Source organism: Bos indicus x Bos taurus, chromosome 6, assembly GCF_003369695.1.
Source record: "Bos indicus x Bos taurus breed Angus x Brahman F1 hybrid chromosome 6, Bos_hybrid_MaternalHap_v2.0, whole genome shotgun sequence".
Taxonomy (NCBI): domain Eukaryota; kingdom Metazoa; phylum Chordata; class Mammalia; order Artiodactyla; family Bovidae; genus Bos; species Bos indicus x Bos taurus.
Window position 1 is genome coordinate 59,907,442 of NC_040081.1, and position 19,682 is coordinate 59,927,123.

At 43.8% G+C, this 19,682-nt stretch overlaps 1 protein-coding gene across 20 annotated transcripts in view; it reads right to left on the reverse strand.

The window, feature by feature from the left end:
- Positions 1-19,682, reverse strand: part of APBB2 (amyloid beta precursor protein binding family B member 2) — a 384,146-nt gene that overhangs the window by 27,241 nt on the left and 337,223 nt on the right. The window contains exons 1-2 of one of the 20 annotated variants that reach the window (XM_027544356.1): positions 10,452-10,571; positions 9,484-9,536 (exon numbers count right to left, since the gene is read on the reverse strand). The exons of 17 other annotated variants lie outside the window; for them this stretch is intronic. The gene's annotated coding sequence lies outside the window, so the exon portion shown is untranslated. Of the gene's footprint in view, positions 1-9,483; positions 9,537-10,451; positions 10,606-19,682 lie in introns of those variants that run through there. 2 more of the 20 variants (XM_027544351.1, XM_027544350.1) reach the window with 2 other exon arrangements.

Below are 19,682 nucleotides of genomic sequence, written 5' to 3' on the forward strand. Positions count from 1 at the left end.
ATCTTCCATGGCAGGGAGGTTGCCTGGGGGTAATTTGTGGTCTCTCCTCGGATCTGCTGGGCACCACTTACCGTAGCATGAGGTTACCTCCCGTGCTCCTCTGCACCGCCCCCATCAACGCCAATGTTTGGAGGCAACTTAGCTCATCAGCAAAGGATCCAAAGGTCTAGTTTCCAGTCCCGGTTTGAGTAAACACTCTGCAAGTCACTTAATCTGAATCCTGGGTTTTTCATCTAAGACAGACAAGGACACTGAAGAGCAAAGAGGCTAAGGGCCTTGACCCAAGGGCAAACAGTGAATAAATACCAGGGACAAGAAAATTTGAAATTTCCTAATATTCAGATTTTTAGGATTCAAATGCTTTGATTCTTACTACAAAGATGCATGGGCAGCATTTCCTTGACTAACTTTTTATTTACACCAGGTGGTTTTGGTTCTTGATAAAAAGTTTATACCTAAGTATATGGATTATGCTTAAATAACCTTAAGTCGAGACACCTGAGGATGTAAGCTGTTTCTTTTGTGTATATTATTGGTCCCTTGGCTATTTGAAATTAGAATTATTATTAGTGGTTCATTTAATGAAATAACATCTATATGTACCTACTACGTTTTTCCCTGAAGGCAGGACTCAGAAAAATGACACTGTGAACTTTTAACAAGGTCTGTTTATTTGAGGTTAATAGACACTGCTTGATTTAAGTGTTGAAGAGAAAACCAGCCATAACTGGGGACACTTCAGAGCGATCTTTGAAATGTCATGCAAAAAATGCAGAAGAGTCCTGGTGGCAGCTGCTTCACCAACTCCACACCTTGTAATGTGCTGGGGAAGAAACATCAGCCCATAGTTGGGCTTCTGTGTGAGATGTGCCATTCTGAAAGCGGGGAAGGCTAAATTTAGAGTCAGGCGTAAGCTCACTCCCCCTTCTCACAGTACAATATGCCAGTGGGAAGAATTCAACCCCAGGATGAAATCCACACCAGCCACACAGGCGAATGCTGCCTGATCAGCATGCTCTTGGCGACTATTTCTTGGGAAAATGAATGGAGTAAGTAATTGGCAAGGTTTTCATTAAAAAAAAAAAAAAAGCCGGAAATAGCAGAACTACTTGGCATGGGTAACTGGGCATCCAAATGAATAGAAAATTCCTAAAAAAAAAAAAAGCATACCAGAATCACATGTCGATTCTAGCTCTTGGAAGAAGACATATCTCCCCAGCACAGCCACCTACTTCTTATGCAGTGCACACTGCCCATGCTTCACAAACTGAGCACGTACAGCAAAGACTTGCCAGGGTACTTCTCGCTCCATGTTTGCAGAACTCGCTGCTTCGCGCTAGTTTTTGATGCTTGTCTTTCATCACTGAGAGTCTTTTGAGCCATCTGAGCGCCAGCACAGACCAGCATTATCCACATGGCAATGAAGTAAAGACATAAAACTTCATATCATGAGAACTCTAGTACCAACGCCTGAACCTGACAGTTTCTCTTTTCCTCCAGCTTCAGATTTCTTGTTCCTGATATTTATTCACTACTTGCCCTCAGCCAAGGCCCTTAGCTTCTTTGTTCTTCAGTTTTCTCATCTGTGAAATGGGAGCAATACTGGTAACTCACCTCCTAAGATATTAGTGCTGGAGGGATGGCACTTGTTAATCAGTGTCAGACTCAACGGTGGGAAGGCCTGCAGTGTAGACCTGACGTATACACTGCACGGTGTGGTTACCAGTTGAGGGGGAGTAGGGGAGGAAGGTCTGCGAAGAGGAAGGTTTCTAAACCTGTGTTGGATCATGAAATCTTTGAACTCTGATGAAAACATCCCAGAAAGAAATGTCTACAGACCCACACTTTGACACACCATTGCAGGGGGGTGGGGGAGAAAGTTCAATAACCCCAGAAACTCATGCATAGACCCCTTTAGAATCCACATGCTGCAGGTGAAAGATCCCTGAACTGAATTCTGAATTTATGCAAATTCACCATCTGGTGTCTACTAAGTTTCAGACAATTCAGCTTAAGGAAAGGTTCTCTCCTTCCCAAGACCAAACGACAACAGGAACACCTCCGACAAGCGTACCTTCCTTTGCAAAATGAGCTGCCTTCCCACCTCCCTGCTCCTGCGCCCCCTTCCCAGCACCACGCAGCCTGTTAACTGTTGACTGGCACACACAGGAGCTAACGCTCCAACTGGAAGTGTGAAGCTGAGGATCTAAAGTGGTTTAAGAGTATTGAAATTCAAGGCACATTTTTCTAAACAAAGGACTTTCTCATGCCACTAGAGAGAAAACACAATAGTTACCAGTCAGCTTACTAATGAGGCAAAAAAGGATATTTGAGAGCAACCAGGAAATGAGAAATTTTTTAAAGTCCATCTTTGAAGAGAGCAAGAATTAATGAGCATCTGCTTGCATCTGTGCTGTATTACAATTAAAAAATAAAAAACACAACCACCTTGCTTCTCTGAATATCTGAGCAAATAGAGAATACACATAATTTATGTTTAGTTCTCAAGTAAGAGATAATTCATGCCATGTTCAAGATATAAAGTTTAGGGCACAATCAAAGGATAAAACTAATGTAAAATATACATGAATTGTAAAACCATGAGGTGTCTTCCTTCCTGAAAGGACAGATGGTAAACAAAAAGAAAATGGTTGCTTTTGTTTTTTGAAACAAAACAAAACCCAGAAAGACCCTATCTGACAAGGTTCAAGAACAAGGGAACCTCTGGGGAAGATGACAGCTCCCTATACCAGGCAAGAGGTTTTCATGCAAAAAGTGCCATGACGGGACCTATCACTGGCTGGTACAGATCAGGCTCTGAGTTTAAAACCACGACGAGGGACTTCCCTGGCAGTCCAGTGGTGAGGACTCCACACTTTCACTTTGGGGTTCCATCACTTGTCCGGTAATTAGGATACCACACAGCCACAAGGCGTGGCCAACACACACACACACACACACAAGCCCAAAAATGAACCACAGTGAGCCTGTGGGTGAATTCCTTTCAATTCCACACACCCAGCCTCATCGAAAGCCTCTTGTGAGGAAGGTACATTCTTAAACCTGTTTCTAAACTTTCAAGAGGTTTTAGTGAAAGTGTTAGTTGCTCAGTCATGTTCAACTCTTTGCAACCCCGTAGACTGTAGCCTGCCAGGCTCCTCTGTCCATGGGACTTCTCAGGCAAGAATACTGGAGTGGGTTGCTATTTCATTCTCCAAGGGAATCTTCCCAACTCAGGGACCAAACCTGGGTCTCCTGCATTGCAGGCGGATTCTTTACCATCTATACTTACGTAGACAATCCCAATTCCTTTGTGCAGAGACAAGGAATACGAGTGTGTCTGTCTGCTCAGTTATGTCCGACTCTTTGAGACCCCATGGACTGTAACCAGGCGGGCTCCTCTGTTGGAACACTACTATAGATCACACAAAAAGCCAAGACGTTCTGCCGTCATTTGAATTTTGGAAACTTACTGTAGATACAAATATCCCTGATACACTGTAAACTCAATAATACCTACATAAAAATAGATATCAACACTAGGGTGACTGATTGCTAAAAGCAAATAACACGAGTGGTTCCCACCTTATTCAACCTGCCACCCAGCCAGGCTCTGTTTTCGGTGCACATTATCACCAGGCCACACAATAACCCTTCAGGGGAGCCTCACGACTCTCACTTTATAAGAGACTCTAAGGTTCAAAACCCACACAGCTAAAAAAAGTGGCGGATCCACAAATGGAGGACAGGTTGGCCTGGCCAGCCTCATCTTTGCTCTGTGTTTTGGCGGGGGTGGGGGTGAGGCGCCTGGCACCTGAGCCTGCCTCCCTCCCAATGAATGGGCTCTCCCCAGGACCCACCCCTTAATGAACAAAGACGGCCTCAGTTCTCCGATCCTGGCTCCAACCCTGTTGGAGCTTTGGTTCCGCTTTCAACTGGACCTGGTAACAAAAATTAAGTGCTGTGCTTGGTCTAAATAACTTTCCAGGGCAAAGGCTGAGAGTTTCCTTCTTTACACACCAGACACTTGTCCTGTTGCTTCCCTGCTCTTCCCCACCCCCCACCCCACCCCATCTCTCTCTCTGACCTCACTTCCTGCCTCTTCCATACCTGCTGGGCTCTGGCTTCACCCTGTTCGTTCACAAACACACCGGACTTTGGAGCCTCTGTGCTCACTGTTGGTGCTGCCTGGATACTCAGTCCCCTAAATCTCCCACCAAGGACTTCCTCTTATCGTCATCACCCGTAGAAGACCCCTCCAGACCACCCAGTCACCGCCAACTCTCAAAGCATCTAAAACTACCCTGCTTATTTGTTTACTGTCTGTCCTTCCTTCTCCCCCACAAAAAAAGGAAACTCTGTGTTAACGTGGAACCTGCCTTGTTCACTCACCACCTGGGTAAGTGTTCACTCACCACTGCCTGGCACATAACAAGTAGTCAAATATTTCTGAATAAATAAGTAGTGTAAACAAAGGTCTTTACCCCTTATTCCTGATCACGTTGCTACGGGAATAATGCTGTGAATAATGGGGACTTGGCTGGATTTTTCTCCTGCTATTATTACAGTCAGCACTTTAAAAATGACTTTAGTTCACATTCAGTTCTCATGTCATCTGAAACAACGTTAATAAAACATATATTTTATCTGAATGGGCAGAAGGCGAGTTCTGAGAAGATTATAATCTCTTGTGACTGAATATGAAAGCAAAGCAAATCTATACCCTGATCATCTCCACACAAAGTGTTTCCAGAGCCCCTAACTAGATTCTTTCTTCGGAACATTTGTCTAAATGAACCACGGCTCCTCTGCTCCTAAGGAAATCAATATATAAATTTCCCTTGTACGTTGATTTCTATCAAGATTTACTGACTCCCCAGATAATTGTCTTCATATTTGTGTTCTTTGAGAAATAAACTTTTGTTTATCATTTACAGAAAAGACCCCAGGACAAGGTATTTCCATGCATGCTGAGGCAGAAGAAGTATGTAGAGCTGGGCTACACACACACACACACACACACAGAGCAGGAGTTAACTTCTTGATACACTTTCAAAGAAGACACACCTTTCCTATTTGGTAAGGTTACTTTTTATACACAGCTAGCCTCCTTACAGCTAGCATCTTTTTTCTTTTCCCTCAAATATGGTAAGTCTTTACAAAAACAAAACCACAATCCCATCATGGTGGCATCCTATTTTTACTGTGAATTTACCTTCCTTTTATTATCCATATGTCTTTATACTTGACAAATAGAATTAACATGCCTTCATGGAGAAGAAGCTCGAGTGCGGGCTGGGGGATGTTTGAATGATGGTCTGTCACAGAGGTACTCCTACCAGCCAGACCTGTTCAGGAATGCTCTGGAGACTGGTTTTCAGAATACCATAAAGCTGTCCAAAGGTGACCAAGCCTTCTTGTTTCCAAAGGACAAGGTCCCTATTTCAGTCAGGGGTGGCAAATGATGGCTTGAGGATCACAGTCCATCGTTCCCTGCCTGCTCTTACGAACAGAGTGTCACTGAACACAACTGCACTCCTTCACTTCAGTTGTCAGTGGCTGCTTTGGAGCCACCGTGACAGAGCTGAGGGGCTGCAACAGAAACCACAGACCCCCCATATTTAATATCTTTCACAGAACAAGTCAGGGACCCCACTTTAGATGTCAGCCTGATTCAGGGGTGCAGCGTACAACATGGACAAACAGTGAGATTAGGACCAGTTCAATAGCTTGCAGAGCCCAGTGCAAAACGAAAACGCAAAGCTCTGCCTGCATGAGAAATATTATGAATCTCAAGATTCTAACAGCAGAGCAGTACACGAAGTGTGTGTTAAACCTGTGCAACTGGCTGAGACGCTGGAATAATCCTTGTTACAGGTGATAAACTCCAGGGCCAGCTGGAAACTATTCCACTCTGAAGCAGGACTAAGATGGCTGAGACGCTGGAATAATCCTTGTTACAGGTGATAAACTCCAGGGCCAGCTGGAAACTATTCCACTCTGAAGCAGGACTAAGAACTCTTTCAATTGTAGCTTGAGAGCCAGAATGCCTTTTGCTCAACTAAAATCTTACATGGATGCTCAGAATGAGAATCAGAATCAACATGGGTCTCTGCTCCAGCCACTTTATTTTGAAAGAATCATTAGCAGGCTATGACTCTGCTTAGAATGTTTTTCCATTTTTTGGGGGGTTGGGGTGGGGTAGATAAACAAAACACACTAGACTCCTTGGAAACAGCATTTTCATGTAACCTGGCAAACAGATGCATGCTTTCATATGACAGAATCAGGTCAAATCAGTCCCAATTGTCAACTGTGTTCTCCGCAGCAGCTTTCCCTCTATCATAATTATTTCAACTGTCATAATTTATTCATCCCCAGACATGCTTACATGTTCTAGGGTAACCAGTCCAGGCTTCTAGAGCAGAAGGGGTGGTGGTCTCCATCACTTCTGCTCCTTTTCATCTGCCTAAAATTCTGACTGCAGAAGGAGTATTTTCTGCATCAAAATTTTGCAAACCCAAACCAAAGCTGGCTTCAAAACCAAAGTTAACTGACAAAGACATTGTAAGATTTCATGTTCACAAATCTGTAGCTAGAAAGAGGGGCCAAAAAAAAAAAAAAAATCCCATCAGAGACCAAATATTGCATTTCTCTACTTTTCAGATACAAGGAAATGGCTTTCTAGCTCTTGAAATGAACAGTGAATTTCCTGTGTTATTAAAGAATTTTACTCCTGCTGACTGTAAATAGATACAGAACTAGGCTTATTTACAACTGAGTATCTGTTGTTGGAAAGTCAGAGGATATTGGATATGAAATTAACAACTTCAAATGTAATTATCAACGGTATCTTATAAATCTGGAAGCCCAGGCAGAGTAATTCCATATGGATTAAAGCTGAAACCTGCCTTCTTTCTTACTTGGATCCTTTATTTTTATGACACAGCAAAGAAAATGCTCCAAGGTCTGATAGGCCACTGAAGGGTAAAATGTCCTGGACAAAAATGGCCAAATGCACAGTACACCAATAGGCAGGGCTGCTCATCCATACTGGAGAAAAAGACAAAATAAGTCAAGGTCTTGGAATAATAGAAACTGAAAGTGAGTTGCTTATTGCTTAATTGTCTTTATACAGTCATTATTTTCCAACAGGAAAAAAACAAACACAAAAAACAATGAATCTAAAAATCCAGCTCGGTCCTAGATGACCCCTCTTCCTGCGTCTTCCTCTGTCAACCGTGCCAGCTCAATCTCCACAGCCTGCTTCTCTTCATCCCCTCGCCACCACGTTGATGTTTCCTGGACCAGGACTTGCTGCCTGAACCTTCAACTTCCACCTCCGCTACCAACATCCATACCCCTTAACAGCATTCACTGGTATCTTTCTTTATGAAACAAAAGAGATAATGGCACTCTCCCAGTTACCACCTTTCAGAGGTTTCTCACGGAATCAGAAAGAAAATTCAGGGACTTCCCTGGTGGCCCAGTGACTAAAACGCTGCATTCCCAATGTAGGGGGCCCAGGTTCAATTCCTGGTCCGGAAACTAGATCCCACATGCCACAACTAAGAGTTTGTGTGCCACAACGAAAAGATCTCGCATATCACAACTAAGACCTGGCACAGCCAAAATACATTTTAAAAATACTTTTTAAAAAAGAAAAGAAAATTGAAACCTTCAACTATAACCCAAAAGCCCTGTGTGATCTTGTCCCCCTGCCCCCAACCATCTCTTCCATCCAGCATGTATCACTGGCCTTCCCACTCCAGCCACACTGGACTCTCTTGTATCCATGAACATGTTGAGCACCCCTTGTTCTTCCTCCAGCGCCCCCCACGCGCCTGGCTTCTTCCCAGCTTTTGGCTGAGCTCAAAGGTTGCCTGCTAGGATGGGCTGCCCACTGGGGCCCCCTTTCCCCATCGAGATACTCTCTCTGTCCCACTGTGCCGCTGATTTCACTGCACTTATCATGATCCGTGTCATCTTGCTTCCTGAATTGTTCTTCCAGCTTATGTCCTGCCTGTTTGAAGCATGTCTGTCTCATCCCTTCATGTACCTCTCAAGACACCTGGCATACAGACGTTCCACATCTGTTGAAGGGCAAACTAATCTATAGATCTTATTTATATCTATCAAGTACATGTGATGATCATAGTTAAATCTTAAAAAACAATTCAATTATTTATGGAGCACATCCTATCCTAGGCACTATGTTAAGGGCAGAGAAATCCAAAGGGCTAAGATGTTCTAAAAAATATTTGTGTTTAAAACAGGCACTTGAAAAGAACAAGTTATACGACTATTTAGTATGTTTTCACATGATCCTAGGGATTTGTGGAAAAGGTGAAAAGACAGACAAGTAAGAAAGTACATATTATCAGGAAACACTATTGCAAATCTACAAAAATTAGAGTGAGCTTGACAGGTGTTTTCCAACCACGCTCTAGGTCTCTAAGCCTAGGAGTCACCTCAACACCTGGGAGGCTGGGGACAGATAGAAAGCTTTGCTCAGTCAGTGGTACAGAAGGAAATTCATTTCCCCAAGGAGCTGTTCAAGATGAAAGCTGTTGAGGTGAGACTAGGAGACTGCATGAACAGTAGTTTTTCAAACAGACTGGAATTACCACATCTTAAACAATGCCACTGTTCAAACTCTTTGAGAACTCAGCTCTGGCCCACCTTGCAGTCCCAGGCTCCTCTGAAAGACATCCATGATCATGGCAAACAGGTTTAAGAAGACAGATTCCAGAGCCTACGACCCACTGTATGATTAATACCTTCACCCTTGGAGCAGAGGTGACTTTGGTCCCACCTGTGCATATCTACATCCTGGGCTCAGCTAACCTCCAGGGCAGCAGCCAGCAGCAACATCTTCTTGGTTCACATCAGGGTCAATCCGTCCACAATGCCTCCCAGGGATGCTCCAATTCAGAAGCCCAAAATGGGCCCCATGCTGGCACAGTACAAGCTCCAAAAAAGCAAGAAGGTGCTTGATGCATTTACCATTTCACCATTAGTGCCAAAGCGAAGCACACAGCAAGTGTTTGATAAATACTTGTTAAATAACTGTCCCCGTTGTTCAAAAGCCAGGGCTTGCTAGAATGACAGAAAAACTCATAAATGAAACAGCAGCTGTCAGAAAGATGGGGTTCCTGACCAAACCAGCCCAAAGCTCATGCCGTCACTCTGAGCCAAGTCCAATAGCATCTTCTACAACGATAATGGCTGATCCCTTGTAGAAAGTCTTTCCCCTATTAAGCTTGTTACACACATCTCACTTTGGACAACACAGCCACTGATAACTTAGAAAAATTACAGACGAAATTTACAAAGAGAGATTTAGGGCTATTCCCCTCATAGTGCACTGTGTCTAACTTCTTGTGAAAGGCCTCAGGACACTTTTGTCCTGAAAGGCTTCATAAAGCAAATAACAACTCAAAGGCAGTAACAAAGATTGGGAACTTTAGGGTAAAAACTTACAAACTGCTTTTGTGTCAGGGTAAGGCTGGAGGAGGAGCTGACTGCTCCATGACCTGAGAAAACCAGAAAAAGAATAACATGAGGAAGGCAGGCGGAACCCACCATTCTTGACGCTAGTCAAAGCTAGGCTGCAGCTGCAGTTATAAAAAGAAAAAGACTAATGGGATTGCCTTCTCCCCGGCCATCTCCCATCCAAAGCAGTAATGAAGATTCACAGCTAACACATTAATTGGGGAATCGATAGGCGTGCCTGGATCCAATATTGGTACAGGGAAATAGATAACAGATAGAAAAGACACAGATTCCCTGAGAATCCAATTAAGTGTTGTGTGCAACATTTAAATCACATTTTTTTTAAACAAACAAAAATCTACTTCTTTTCAGTGCCAAACCAAGCACGTGATAAGTTGGCTGTCTTTCCACATTTTGGGAATTTGAGACATTTTCCCACACGGAAGTCCAACAATATTGTAAGTCACACAACTAAAATTATTTGAAACTGCATAGTCTTTCTACACCCAAAGATACTGCTTTCAATTCAAAAATCGGACCACCAAGATCCTGAGTATTTTTCACTCCTAATACAAACAAGAGTACATAAACGTGGATTCAGAGGTCATGCGAGATGAATGCACTCATTTATTCAGTCATAACACTGGGCACAACAGAAAGCCCCAAAGCAGATCATCTCAACAGCCCGCCCCTGAACAGCTTCCTGCCACGCTCGTAAACTGCATCAAAAGACTCCTCCACCTTCCCCTCATTTCATACAATTCTCATCCTTCCCTCCAGCAAGACAGAGAGACACCTCCTCACCCCTCCCGGCCGCCCTCGACCTCGCTAAGCACTGACTCTAGGGATGGGAGCATGCAGCCTTTGTCCCGCGGGTCGGGTCTCCGCAAGCTCGGCGCCCACCCCGCCGGTTACCTGCAGACAAAGGCACGCCGCCCCGTGCTCACATCCCTCACCTTGGCCTCCGGGGCGGCCCTGGGACTGGGCGAGGATGCTGCCCCCAATGCAGGGGACAAGACCAGGCTGCGGGCACCAGCCACCCTGGGGCGGTCACTGAAACCAGCAGCGGCGCGATTCCTTCTGTCTCAAGTTGAAGCGAGAGCGGTCCGCGCCTCCCAGAGCCCGGCCCGCCCGCCGCCGCCACCCATTGGCTCCTCGGCAGGCACGTGGGCCGTCGCCCCCGCCCACCCCGCACCCCGCTGGCAGGTGCCTCCAGCCAGGTGCTCTCAGCCTCCGGCGTCAGTCCCCAGAGAGAGGCGGAGTCCCCCAGCCAACATAGCCCCATTCTATGCTGGATGTTTCTCTTTTGGGACTTCCAGGACTCGGAAAATTCCTCCTAATCCCACCTCTTTGGAGAGTTGACATCCCGGGCCTGGGTTTCCGATTTTTTCATAGATCTGCCTGATAGATGCCAGGGAGAGGGGCCATAATGAACCCACAGTCAGAAAGCCTCTGCAATAGCACAACTAAGCAGAAACAACCGACCCATCAGGCAGCAAGTTTTGAACTGAGCTGAAAAGGTAGGTTGGTTTGTTTTTAAAAACAGATTCCCTGCCAATTTACACGAAGCACTAACAGTGGTTCACCCTCCCACATCGTCCTCATCCCGTGGTGCCTCTCTTAAGGCACCTTTTGTTCCTGCCTCTCTTAAGATGCCGTTTGTTCACTGCTGATTAAAAGCCAAGATGACACTGGTACCCCAATGCTGCTGCTGCTGCTAAGTCGCTTCAGTCATGTCCGACTCTGTGTGACCCCATAGACGGCAGCCCACCAGGCTCGTCTATCCCTGGGATTCTCCAGGCAAGAATACTGGAGTGGGTTGCCATTGCCTTCTCCAATGCATGCATGCGTGCAAGGTTGCTTCAGTTGTGTCCGACTCTGTGCGACCCCATAGACGGCAGCCCACCAGGCTCCTCTGTCCATGGAATTCTCCAGGCAAGAGTACTGGAGTGGGTTGCCATTTCCTTCTCCAAGGTACCCGAGTACTGTCATCTGTAACTGAGAGCTCCCCTCCCCCTACACATATGGAAGCAGAAAAGTGTCCCCTTGGCTAGATAACAGTATTTTAAATAAGAGTGCTTGCCAGCTGCTGGCCAAAATCCTAGTTTTGAAAGGAAAATCCAAGGTCTTTTACTGAGTGTGTTCTATATGTGCCTAAAGTATTTCCTCTCTCTATTTCTGGGCAAGAATAAGTTATCTGATTGAGCAATTACAAAATGAAACAGGCAGGGAACATCAGCCATGGTTTCTGCCAAATTCAAAGTTCAATACACTCCTTTTATAGGGAACAGAAAATACAAAATAAACATGGAAAATCAAGGGAGTACGTAACTGAAAGGGCTTGTCTGGGTTTAGAAAAACACACGACAGATATACTAGAAACTCTTTAATGTTCCTGTTTTAAAAGAGGAGTAAACATCTCACTCATTCAGCATTTATTAAGCTCTTCCTAAAAAGTGTCATGCTTTGCGCTGACAACCATATACTAGGCTTTTCTGGTTAGCAGTTATCTCCCAAGGGGGACATGATTTAATTCATGGTGTATTCAATCTATGACCAGTAATACCTCAGTTATAAAGAACTGTTTACAATGAACTTCTGGCAAACACAACGGTTTGGAACACGGCCCATTTTAGAAGTTGAGGGGGTGGGTTTGAGTCTTGGGGTTCAGCAGTCAGAACAGGTACCACCAAGTCTAGAAACATGAACTGACTGCACAGGACTGCACCTGTTACTCTGTCAGAGGGTGCCCTTCCTGCCGTACACATAATGCTGGTCAGTCTGGTTATCTGCTTCTCTGCTCACTGCCAAACGGAAGCCACAAATCAGACAGGACTGCCAGGTGCCAACGGTGACAGCACAGGGTCACAGCCAAGGGTCTGCTTGCTTACCAAGACCTGCCATCTCTACCTCCTACTACTGCCTCAACCTCTCCTCCTCTCTCCTACTTTACGGTCACCCCTTGGTGCCAGCCGCCGATTCCTCCTGTTGGGATGGTCACAATAGTCTTGAGTCCCCCTGTTTTCACTCTGTACCAAATTGGCCATTCTCACGGCAGCCACACACCTGAGCCTTTAAATAGACAAGTCACACATCTGAGCATCCATGCTCCTGCTTTTAAACTTTACAGTGGCTTTCCAGTGATTGGAAATAAGGTCCATAATCATTTTCAGGGTCTCTGAGGCTACTTGGAATCTGGTCCCTACTTCCTCTCTAGTCAGTGCTGCAACCACATTCTTTCCTCCTCCTGTCTGCTCTGGTCTCCTCTTCTTCCAGTTTCCGGAACATGCTCAGCTACTTCCCACTTCAGGGTTTTTGCACCAACCACCCCTTCCTCTTGAAATGCTCTTTGCTGCACTACTCACCTGGCTACATGAGAGTTAGACTATAAGAAAGCTAAGCACCAAAGAATTGATGCTTTTGAACTGTGGTGTTGGAGAAGACTCTTGAGAGTCCCTTGGACAGCAAGGAGATCCGACCAGTCCATCCTAAAGGAAATTAGTTCTGAATATTCATTGGAAGGACTGATGCTTAGCTGAATCTCCAATACTTTGGCCACCTGATGCAAAGAACTGACTCATTGGAAAAGATCCTGGTGCTAGGAAAGATTGAAGGCGGGAGGAGAAGGGGACGACAGGGGATGAGATGGTTGAATGGCATCACCGACTCAATGGACATGAGTTTGAGTAAACTCTGGGAGTTGGTGATGGACAGGGAAGCCTGGTGTGCTGCAGTCCATGGGGTCACAAAGAGTTGGACACGACTTAGTGACTGAACTGAAACTGAAATCCCTCTCACCCTTCAGACCTCTGTCTACTTCCTTGTGAACTCTTAACTGACAGTACCATCCACCGCACAACTCTAAGCATCCAGACTCTTCCTGCACAGTCTTCACCTTCTTCACTTTATGATCTTCACTTTATTGTGAGTTCTGTAAACTTATAGTAGCGTCTGGTTTTGTTCCTCTACAGTAAAGAATTCAGCCTTGGCCAAAGAGAGGTCTGGACTTTGCCCTCGGCTTCTGGGAGGTAATTTTTAAGAGCACGGGACAGTATATTAAAAAGCAGAGACATTACTTTGCTGACAAAGGTCCATCTAGTCAAAGCTATGGTTTTGCCGGTAGTCATGTATGGATATGAGTGTTGGACTACAAAGAAAGCTGAGCGCTGAAGAACTGATACTTTTGAACTGTGGTGTTGGAGAAGATGCTTGAGAGTCCCTTGGACTGCAAGGAGATCCAACCAATCAATCCTAAGGGAAATCAGTCCTGAATATTCATTGGGAGGACTGATGCTGAAGCTGAAATTCCAATACTTTGGCCACCTGATGTGAAGAACCAACCCATTGGAAAAGACCCTGATGCTGGAAAGGATTGAAAGTGGGAGGAGAAGGGGATGACAGAGGATGAGATGGTTGGATGGCATCACCAACTCGATGGACATGGGTTTGAATAGGCTCTGGGAGTTGGTGATAGACAGGGAAGCCTAGCGTGCTGCAGTCCATGGGGTTTCAAAGAGTCAGATGTGACTGAGCGACTGAACTGAATGTCATAGCTGATATGAGTGTTTTTGTTTTCCCAGGGGTCTTGGGTCACACTAGATAGTCTAACAATGTTGTTTAGGGTCAGGGCTTTGGGTCACTGAGCATTGGTTCCACCTCTGGCTTAGTCATGTGTATGGTCAACCACACCCACATGATGGGACCCCCCCCATAAAAACTGCGGACACCAAGGCTTGGATGAACTTCCCCAGTTGGCAATGCTCCATGGACAATGTCACACATCAACGCTGGGAAAGCTATGCTGTCCATGACTCTGCAGGGAGAAGGCCATGGAAGCTCCACGTGTGGGCCTCTTCGGGACTCGTCCTGTGCGCCTCTCTCCCTGGCTGAGTTTAACTGTAGCTTTTAGCTGTGAGTGAGTTCTGTGACTCACTATAGCAGACTACCAAACCTAAGAGCGGATTTGTGGACTGTTCTCCATTGTATTTTCAGAAGCAAGCACATTTCCTGACACAAAGTGCTTAATAATACATTTAATAATCATAGAACTTAATCTTTTTATGGGTACTTTTAAAACAAGCACATAATCAGCATGTGATGCCTTTATGATTTAAGGAATAAATTGTATTACTACTTAAATATCCATGTAACTCCTACTTCTGAATTGAGGTCCAGACCCAAAGTCACCTCTTCCCTGAAGCCTTTCCCCACTCTCCAGGGCTTGCCGTTTTTGCTTCTGTGTTTTCTGGCCCACAGCTCCGCTTTCAGAGCAGTCAGTGGTCGGGCACATCTTTGTTGTGAAGGACCTGTGTTGGATCGACTCTGAGCCCCTAGCATTGGGCATGGTGCTTACACTGAACAGATATACAAAAGGTGTTTGCAAAATAAAGCCAGCTTTTCAAAAACAAGGGTTTGGTTTATTGAAAGATAGGTTCAGTTATCTGTGAAATTCTGGTACATGTTACAGCTCATTCCCTGAAAAATAGGGTAGCTGTTACTGTAGTAACTGAGTATTATTATGGTGTTCTACTCTATTATTTTCTTTTCTTTCTAAAAATAAAAATGTTCCTCAAAATTATTATCCATGTTAAAATCTGACATGCTTTAAATAAAAATATGAAAGCAGATCACCAAACTTTTTAAAGTCATCTACCTCCATAATTAGAATGAAATATCACTTTATTTACATAATACATTAAGAAAGTTTTAAAAAAGTCCAAGCACTAATCTTATTCTCCTCTGTATAAACCTAATTGGAAATTCAAACAGCACACCAATAACCTACAGTGTCTTCAAGTACCATAGAAAAATCAATTTTATTTCCTTCAGACCTGCATTTAAACTGGATAATAACTGCTATAATGTGCAACAGCCATAATCCAATTTCAATTTGTTTGATTAGATGAGTATAAACATTAAACAAGAAAGTCATGGGATTGTCATAACAATGTTCACACTGTTAACTCATTATAGAGCAAAGGATTTTAATTTGCTCCTGGAAAACACGCTGCTAGAAAATATAAACATATGATCTGAACAATCTTTAAATACTATCCACAAGATCCTGACGTTGCCTCACCCAAAGATAAAAGCAGCTTTGAGTTTGGAGGCCATGTGAAACTCCCCCTGAACTTAGGAGAGGAAAGCTCTGAATGAGTCCTTGAACATTTGAGATTATATATAAACATCCCTTCCCATCAAAATGTGTAATCATCGAGGATATCAAAGCTGTACCTGTGTCAGTGGCCCTCAAATTATAATGTGCATAATAATTTTTAAAATGAAGATACCTGGGCTCACTCCAAGGGCATGATCCGGAAGGTCTGGAGTGACCCCGTGCTCTTTTCACAGAACCCCAAGGACTGGGAGGCAGGTGGCCTGTGGACTATACACTGAGAAACTGTTTTCAGAGAAGCGGGCAGGAACTCTGTGGGTGAAGGGAGTCAGATGACACCGCAACACGGTGCTAGAGCACTAGACTCTGTCCCCCACTAGACTCCAAGCTCCTGGGAGCTCAACTGTGCCTGTGTGGTTTTGTGTCTTTGAGCACTGACTAAATTAAGTTCATAGCAAAGTGCATGCACCCACACTCACACCTGTACGGATATCAAGATAATGTACCAGGGGTGCACGTCTGAGGGTCACACGTGGTCCTAACAAGGTTATCAACAGAGCAGGTGGGAGATTTGGGCAGGATTGAGGCCTTTCAAACTTCAATGTGCAAATGCATCTCTGAGGATCTGTTAAAATGCCAATTCTGATTCAGTAGGTTTGGGGTGGAGCCTGCATGTCTAAAAAAAACCCTCCCAGGTGATTCTAATGCTCTAGTCCAAAGACTCCACTTTGAGTGGCAAGAACCCAGAGATAAATGAGCCAAACAAGGCCACAATGACAAAGAAACAGCAAAAAAGAATGCAACTTCAGATCTACAATGAACCCAGGCAAGGAAAACCAGAGAGTGGTGGACCAAGAGTAATATTTCCCAACTTATTTTAAAGGACAGGGTACTTGATGGCTGCTCTTGGAAGAAACTATAATGTGCATTTGTAAAAGAAAACCTCCACTGCTGTATGAAACATCAAATACACAGAAAGAAAATATTGGGGGAAAAAATCATGTTCAATGGCCTGGAACCTTCTTGTCCTGCTCTATAAAATGCAAAGGCTATTTATAATAAATGTGTACAATAAAAATCTTTGTAAGAGGAAGACATTCGCAAGCCCTAGGTAGGGAGCATAGCCCATTTTCTTCATGCAATATTCAGCAGAAAGAATCTCCCTCTAGATTGAAGACAGTGGGCAACTTCCTGGCACTCAGTGGATTATAAAGAGACTTGACTTATCCCTCTTCCCCCGACCTTACCCAACAGTCCTCATGTTCCCAGCTAGGGGTGGGAGCTACGCATAAATTGTTACCTTGATGATTCAGGATCCTAATAGAACCAGCACAACACTCAATTCTTCAAAGGCATCTGCTCACTATCTCCCTTCTGAACCCCGCTCTGGCTTGCCCTCTGGGACACAGAACTGCAAGGCGGTGCAGGGACGCTGACAGCGGGGTGAAGACACAGCCAGGCTGCCCTCAGGCTCACTCAGCAGGGACCCTGGAGGGGCCAAGGGGAACGCCTGCTCTCTGGCAATTTCCATGATTAAAACTAGAGAAAAATCACATTTGTGTTTCGCAATATAAACTCTACCTTAAATTGATATTAAATCCTTGACAGGGAAGATGGGGGCAGGGGTAAGAGGTTAGGGGCTGGTGGAGGGAAGCCAAGAGAAGTTCTTGAAAGAAATGACATTTTCCTTCTCCTTGAGTCCACCACTGGTCTGGTTTACATCTCTACAGTTTTGTCTTTTAAAATATTGTATAGATGGAATCATATCATATATAGTCTGTGAATCTTGCTTTTCTCACTTAGCATAATTTTGGGGGAGGAGGATAAATTTTATTATAAGACCCAACCTCTTTTCTCTAAAAAATTTTTACTTCCAGTTTTATTGAGGTATAATTGACATATATCACTATATAAGTTTAAAGTGTAGAGTATAGTGATTTGACTTACATGCATCATGAAATGATCACCACAAGTTTACTGAATATCCATCATTTCATATAGATACAAAATTAAAGACAGAAAATTTTTTTCCTGTGCTAATGATTCTTAGGATTTACTCCCTTAACAACTGTCATACATAACATACAGCAATGTTAATTATAGTTATCATGCCATACATCACATTCCTAGGACATATTATTCTTATAACTGGGAGCTTGTACCTTTTGACTGCCTTCATCTAATTCCCCTCTCCAGACTCCCCCACCTCTGATCTCTTTGAGTCTGTTTGAGTCTCTTTGAGTCTGAAGTATTAATATAATTGCCCCTTCAAACTACATTAGTACCTGTTACACAACATAGGCAATTGGATATTTCCATGTATTTCAAAATGATCACCAGGATAAGTCTAGCTATGTCACCATACAAAGATATTACATAGTTATTGACCAATTATCCCCACACAGTACATTTCATACCCCTGATTCATTTATTTTGCAACTGGAAATTTGTACCTCTTAATCTCCTGCACCTACTTCTTTCCCACCCAACTCTTACCTCTGGCAACCACTTGTTTGCTCTCTGTATCTATAACTCAAAAGACTCTGATGCTGGGAGGGATTGGGGGCAGGAGGAGAAGGGGACGATAGAGGATGAGATGGCTGGATGGCATCACTGACTGGATGGACGTGAGTCTGAATGAACTCCAGGAGGTGGTGATGGACAGGGAGGCCTGGCGTGCTGCAATTCATGGGGTCGCAGAGTCGGCCATGACTGAGCGACTGATCTGATCTGATCTATAACTCTTTCTGTTTTGTTATGTTTGTTTCATTTTTTTAGATTCCACATTTAAGTGAAATCATACAGTATTTGTCTTTGACTTATTTCACTTAGCATAAACCTTCTACATACATCCATGTTGTCATATAATGGCAAGATTTCATTTCTTTTTCATGACTAATACTCCATTGTATGCACATATATGCACACATCTTATTAATCCATGCATCTACGGATACTTATGTTGCTTTCATATTTTGACTATTGTAAACAATGCTGCAATAAACACAGGAGGGCATGTATCTCTTCTGACGAGTGTTTTTGTTTTCTTCAGATAAATACCCAGGAATGGAACTGCTAAATCATAGGTTAGTCCTATTTTTAATTTCTTTAGCAATCTCCATACTGTTTTCCATAGCTGCCACATCAGCTTACATCCTCAGCAACAGTGCACAATGGTTCCCTTTTCTCCACATTGTCGCCAACACTTGTTATTTGTTGTCTTTTTGATAACAGCCACTCTGACAGGTATGAAGTGATATCTCATTGTGGTTTTGATTTGCATTTCCCTGATGGTTAGTAATGTTGAGCATCTTTTCATGCACTTGCTGGGCATTTATATGTTTTCTTTAGAGAAGGAGCGACTGAACTGAACTGAAAATTCCTTTATTTCGGTTTTCCAAAGTTCACAGATCTGTGCATCTCAATGATCTTTAAAAATAATTAAGAGATTAAAAAACAGAACAATCTAATTTCTTGGTGGTTAAAAATCTCTATGCTTAGGCACTTGCTGTTGAGTCTGAATCCCAGAGAAGGGATCAAACAGGAGCTCACCCTATTATTACCACTTCCAGAGCCAGGAAGCAGAATGAGGAAGAAGGTGGCATTCTGACCCCTAACTTCTTAACCTTGACTCCTTCCTTCACCCCACTTTGCTCACCCCTCAAAGAGATATCAGCTACATCAGGGAACTATGGAAAGTAAAGCAGATAAAATGTGCCAGCATTTCGATCTTCCAAAATTGAGTTTAAATAAAAACATCACTTATAATCGCTCTTATTTGTTTTACCTTCTGCTCAACTGGAAGTTCCTAATTGGGAAGAACTGTGGCATTTGGGGTCAATTTTGGTACATCATCTAGCATAGCTGCCCTTGTTTTTACAAATAAAAAATAAAGCTTTATTGGAACATAGCCACACCCATTCATTTATATCTTCTCTATAGTTATTTCTGCCTAACAGGGGCAGAGTTAAGTAGTTGAGACAGAGACAGAATGATCCATACAACCTAACGTATTTATAGTCTGGCCTTTTATAGAAAAAGTTTGCCAAATCTTGATCCAGCAGAATGGCCG